The sequence below is a fragment of the Dermacentor andersoni genome, chromosome 7 (genome assembly GCF_023375885.2).
Source record: "Dermacentor andersoni chromosome 7, qqDerAnde1_hic_scaffold, whole genome shotgun sequence".
NCBI classification, from domain to species: Eukaryota; Metazoa; Arthropoda; class Arachnida; order Ixodida; family Ixodidae; genus Dermacentor; species Dermacentor andersoni.
Genome location: NC_092820.1, coordinates 62,973,632 through 62,980,111, shown reverse-complemented (window position 1 = coordinate 62,980,111; position 6,480 = coordinate 62,973,632).

The following is a 6,480-nucleotide window of genomic DNA, read 5'->3' as shown; positions in this document are numbered from 1 at the left end:
CATTCAGTAACCTGCCGTGTGCATCGGCACTGTGATGCCCTTTCGTCGATACGTGGTGCCGGGCCGTATTGAGAAAACATGACCTCGAAATATAGTATCCTTATGCCATTTCTGAAAAAAAAATCACTATTTGTACAAATGAGCGTTTTTGCTTTAAACCTAGAAAACAAGAAAAATATTCTACGGTAGGTCTCATTTTTGTCCAGCGTTTCAGTTCTAGCTGAAAAGAGTTGGTGAAAGCAAATTTACAATAAAGCTAAGGTGACCCAGAATCTGCACGAAGCCGCAAGCCTACATGCGCTCCGACGAGGTTAACCTGCCAAAGTTAAGGTTACGCGTCGCTGGCGGCTCAAGCAATCTTTACTTTTTTTTTTTCGTTTCTGCATCCGTTCTTCCTGCGTCTGCGGCAAAAACGAGAAGTGGGAAGGCAGATAAACGGAAATTGGTGGAGGCAGGTGGTAGCGTAATGGCTAGAGTGCCCATCTCCCAAATGCAAGATGCTGCATTTGGGAGATGGGCTCGAATCCCGGTGGTTTGTTTGGGAAGACAGCTTTCTGTGCTCTCTGGTGACTGCGACGCTCAGAATTAGGCGGCAGCCTGACGACAACGGTCGCCGTCAACGTAACAGAATAAGCGGGCGTGCAAGGTCACACTTAAAGCCGAAAGTACATTCAGAGGAAATACGCTATGCTCTTGTCGACAAAAAAAAAAAAAAATGTGATGAGTAACGAGCGGTGTTGTTGAGCGAAGCTGTAGACCGATAATGTCACCATAGACAGGACCATGCTCCAATCCCGGTGCTCAGCGGAAATATACGTCGACAGCATGTCAACTAGCGTGTAATTGATACTTCATTAAGGTCGTTGCGTGTTTGTGTTGTGTCTAGCAGGAGCGAGTAGTATAGGAGATGACATTGGAGAGAAGGCGGTGAGCGAAGTCCGCGAAAAGTAATTGAGGATAGCCATATTGAACGTTGACGCCGTGTTGAAGAAAGCCTGCGACTTCAGTTGCTCAGCCGACAGAAAGGCTTGAGTGGTAATACCGCTGGGCGTATTTGGTAACCACAGCGTAGACGCACACATTGCGGAAGTAAACAGAGGAAAGGGACGTAGTGAGTTGGCCGCCCTTTTCGAGCTCTGGCATAGTTTGAAAAATGAATGTGGCGAAGTATGACACACCAAATAGTATATGCCAACCCAAATGAATCAGCGGGGTCATACTTGCGCGACATGCCATGGTGGCCTGCCACCAGGACATCATGAATTTGCAGAGATGACAGTTTTCATTGGGTACTTGACAATAAAAACGAGCACATCAGAGACGTCCGAGGAATGTTTCTACGGTATAAGAGCCCATCGCTCTTCCCCCCCCCCCCCCCCCCCCCCGCCCAAATAACTAAATCACGAATATAAGCTTACGAATAGGGGCATCATAAGATCGAGCACAAGGTAGGGCGCTTGTTGATCTTGTTCAGGATGACGTCAGCGTTTCACTCAGCGTTTATATCTGAGAAAATGAGTTCAAGTTACGTTTATTTGCATCACAATGGCGCGCGTAATCAGGCAAACATTGACGGCATATGAACAGAGGCCGACAAAAATTCGGGCATTTTGGGAAAGGTGAAACCGCTGGAAATTTCAGGACAGCATTAGTCTAAATATAAAAGATGACTTAAAAATAAGATACCATGACGTTGACAGGATGGCCAAATTTTGGCACAAATAAATTGGCTGTTGAAACAGTTCAGCTGAAGCGCAATGGTGTGAAACAAGGCGAGAATCTCGGCAAGTGTTGAACACAGGTCAAGTAGGTCCTGTGGCCGACGCCAGCGCTCGGCAGCTGTCAAGCGACTGCACGTATAAGCGAGATGCCTGGTCGTCAGTAGTTACAGTATGATTCGGGTCTGAAATATTGGACGCGGACTCCATCACATTCAATACAGTGCATTCTACGGTGTTATTCTTCGACAGATGGTACCGATTCTCGCGCAATGAGGATGGGAACAAATTGTCTCACGTGCCGGCTGTCACCTTCCTCCTACTGCCAACATTCCTTCCCCTCCGTAGTTGCTTAGGTTTTATTGGGTTCGGCTGCTAATCACGAGTTCTCGGGATCGAATCCCAACCACGGCCGCCGTATTTCAATGGGTGTGAAATGCGAAAACCCGCGTACTTAGGGTTAGGCGCACGTTAAAAAATCCCAAGTGGTCTAAATTATTTCCGAATCCTCCACTACGGCGTGTCTCATAATGAAATCGTGGTTTTGGCAAGTAAAACCTCATAATGTGTTATGTAACATTCGTTAAGGATGTCCTGGGCAGTCGCACAACTCGTGAATACAATTAAGCGTCAGGAGTTGTGCGCGAGGTCTTTGAGTATGTGGATAGTCTTTATGGCGTTCGATAGCTTGTAATCTACATTGCGGCTATATAATAAAGGCGGGACGGCAACATGGTAAAGAATGTGGAGAACATGCAAATCCCGCATATATTACTGCACAATAATTTTAAATAGCGTTCTTGCTTCACGCACGTGGATAACCGCCATAGGAGACTACTTTGGAAACTAACTGCAAGTACTGTATATGTCGTACCCAAGGTTGTACCTGGCCTGGTGGCCAGTAAATGTGACGTAATATTGCGAGCAGCTTCGGCCATAGCATGCTAACGGACGACGAAACAGACGGAAGTGACTAGCGCAAGAGTGGACAGGGGACACTAAAGAGGCTACAAGGACAAGCGCCCACTTGGAAGTTTGCGCTTATCCTTGTCGTCACTAGCCCGGTCTCTCACACGTTGCGGTGACACAGAGACAGTTTGCTCAACTCTTGTGTCGTGACTTTTGTGTCAAGGTGAAAAACCAACATATCCATGTATGTGTCTTAATACTTAAGCACATCTAGATTTGCAGCTGCGGCAATAGCCCATGAGTGCGCATTGTAAAGTCGCTAGTGAAATAATTGTGTGCACCTTAACGAATTCAACAGGGGAAAATCAAAATCCGTCCACGACGGCGTCTCTAGTAGGCGCTGTGTGATGTTCGGACGTTAACAATGTGTGCCGGCTGAAGAAAGGCTGCCCCGAAGTGCTTCTGACGGTTAGGCTAGCGTCTTTACTCCGTAGAAGGGAAAAAGAAGAAAAAGAAAAGGAAAAACACAAGAAGAAAAAAAAAAGAACCGCATCAAAAGCCCAGAATCAACCATTGCTCGTCGCGACTAAACGCCCTTAGGATGACGAGCATTTCCAGGCGACGAGCGGCTACGCTTTATCAAGAACACTGATAACGCCGGCGGGACAAGCATTGTGGCGAAGTTCAATGCGCAGGGATAGCTTTTAATTATTTTATTTTTGTTTTGTTGACGTCGTCACGCGTCACCGCGGGAAGTTTGAAAAGTTTAAGGTCAGTACGCCACGTGGTGGCACTCACGCGAACTATACACCTTGTGTCCAGAAAAGCTGGATACGAGTACAATTGCTTCTCTTTGTTCCACATTAAAACGTAAGGATGAATCATACTTGAGTATGAATCGCACTAAGTATATCTTTCCCCTTCTACTTCTCCTGTGTTTGCATGTTGTTGAAAATACGCAACATACACTTTCTCTGCAAACTCAAACCAGAGAAGTCCGCTAAAGTTAGTTACCATGGGAGTACATGTACTGTAATGCTTCCCTGCAACTCCATGAATAATAGTATGAGGAAACAAAAAATTGTGCAGTAACGTTAAATACCTTGAGACGTTTAAGCATGTGCTATATTGTTCCTATTCTGTTGTATACCTCTTTTTGTGACGTTCAAAGGTACGGCGGATGAAGTTCCTCCTTCATCTACTTATTCACTGTCCATGTGTTATCTTTGTCGATAAGTGTTGGCATTAGTTTCTGATGGGTAAACTTAGTAGCGGTTTTCTTGGTATCGATGTCATGAGGAACATAGGTCGAGAAAAATATGCTCATACGGGCTTGCCACTTCTACACGCCGGCTTTACGTGGCGTGAAAACACGTGACGTGTCGACTACTTTCAAATCTACGTGTCGAACGTACAAATCTGCAAGGTCAGTAATTTTAAAATTACCTGGTTTCAGCGGAGAGGATCACAGAACTTAATGTGTGCTAGTGAGGTGCGTCAAGACACATAAAGGTTAACTGGAACATAATACTTGTGAATCGTTGTACGAAGGTCCATGCTCTTTCTATGTGATGGGCCGACAAGAAGTCGTATGGATTCATTTCAATCAAAGAAGAGATGCGTGCGCAAAATAATACAACCGTCGCAGAGGCTATGCTCATGGACAGTATTTCTCTGGTAACGTCAAAGTATATTGCTATCCAAGCGTGCAGCTCTCGTCCAGCTATCGGAGAAGTGTAAAATGTCGGCTTTCTTGAAGACGTATTTGTGAGCAACGAATGGCTTGTATACGACGGCCAAAGATATGTTTCCTGGAACAATGCCCAAGATTGCTTCTTCGCTTGAACGGCACAGTGAAATGCTGAGTAAACGTTGTCACAGTGTGTCTGCAAGCAGACAAACAATTTTGGGAGTCGCAGTTCTGGTAATGGCTGATCAAGTAATATTTATCTTGTGATGTTTCAGAGGCATTACTCCGGCACAAACACTGCAATGACGGACATCTCGAAAACGCACTCTTCGGCAGGAACATGTTCTGCGTCTTGTCATATTTTCAACAACATTTTCTGCGTCAGAATGCAGCCGCCAGAGGCGGGAATCAAACCCTCGACCTTGCGGTTAGCATGCGTCGTCACAGCTGCTAGGCCACCGCAGTGGTTGGAAGATATTTTTCCAAAACTCCCGTCCCCCTCACGACACCACATTTCTCCTCTCACTGCTTTAAAACCCCTAAGCTCACTGCCTTAATTTCGTTACACAATTGTCAGCAAATTTCTTTGCGCATTCCCTTGGACAACCTGCTCATTGAAAGAATAACTTTATCGTCGAGAAAAGGCAACGCCTAAAATACGCACAATATTTATGGCGTGAACATTGGTTCGGTTCCTCCGCAACGGCAACTCGGATCACAAAGATGTGGTGGTGAATGTAGATAATAAACTGAAAAAGCGTGCCCCAGCAGAATGTTCGGCCGCTTGCCAGAGCGATCTACGGCCAGAGGCAGAAACATGTCAGCGCTTCTTCTGCTGTCAAAAATGTGCCGATCTCGTGCACCGTTGGAATCGATGTAAGCGAAGCTTTGTATTCTGTTCACTCTGCTTGACGATAATTAGCGGTGATGTTGGTGGCAAACGTGTAATTTCTTCAACGTTTAGTCGAATACGGGAGTGGTGAGTTGATGTCAAACGTTAACTTGCGTGCACCAATACTGTTTGTCTGCATAATCCACAGAATATACAGGGAGACGCGTTTTATTAAGACGTTGTTGTGCGTCATTGTTCATAATTTTTGAGAGGATTGAGCGTTGTCATTGCGTCACGTGGCACATCACCTCGTGGCAGAAGTGTTAAAATTTAATGAAATAATGGGGCGGTACATAATTCAATTAATTATTGTAATTGTACGTATACATTGGGTACATATACTCGCAGTCTGTGCCACGTTTTGCTGCGTAGCAAAGACACTTCTTTCGGGCCTGGGTGTCCTCGACGATAAATTCACGCTTTGGAGTCATTCTGATGGCGCGTGTTTACGAGCTCCTTCTGCATAAGTGGTCAGCGCGCTGTTGAGACGCCAGCTCCAAGCGCTTTCTTCAGGCTATGGACGATTGTAATTATTGCACTATCACAGCCCAGCACGCGACTTCCATAGCCCAGCACCTGCATTTTGTCGTATAGTAAATCAAGCAGGGCATGTGCCATACGCACAAACTGTAAAACGCTGTCGCGGCGGCGCCTGTCGGCTGGATGGATGTTATGAGCGTCGCCTTTGGAACGGGGCGGTGGGTTGCGCCACCAAGCTCTTGCTATTATACTGCCTAATGTCCTACCTAGGTTAAACAATAAAAAAAACACAATGAACTCTCACAACCAAATTTTCTGATCCACTATTGCCAACTGTGCTTTTGTGCGTCTCCGTTTTTTGTCGTTTCCCTACTTTCCTTCCACCAATCCTCCAATCGCCTCTTACCAATCCCTATTGCGGACGTGTTTACTTTTCCACTGCTCTCGCTGAACCCAAGGGCTTCAAGGAGGCCAGTGTTGCCTAAATCGACCGCTGGGCAGACGTCTTCACATTCTAATAAAACATGATCTATAGTTTCCGTAGCTTTACCGCAGCAAGCACATGCTTCTTCTTCCTTCTTATATCTCGCTTTATAGGTGCATATTCTAAGGCATCCCGATCTCGCTTCGAAAAGTGATGAGCTTTCCTTCGAGATATCATAAATTGTTTCTTTCCTGATTTCGTTTTTTTCCTCTTAAGTAGTTACTCATGGCAGGTTTCTTTTCCATTGTCGCCACCCATGAGATTATTTAGGCCTCTCTCACTTCCCGCTTGACGTTCTTTGTTGCTG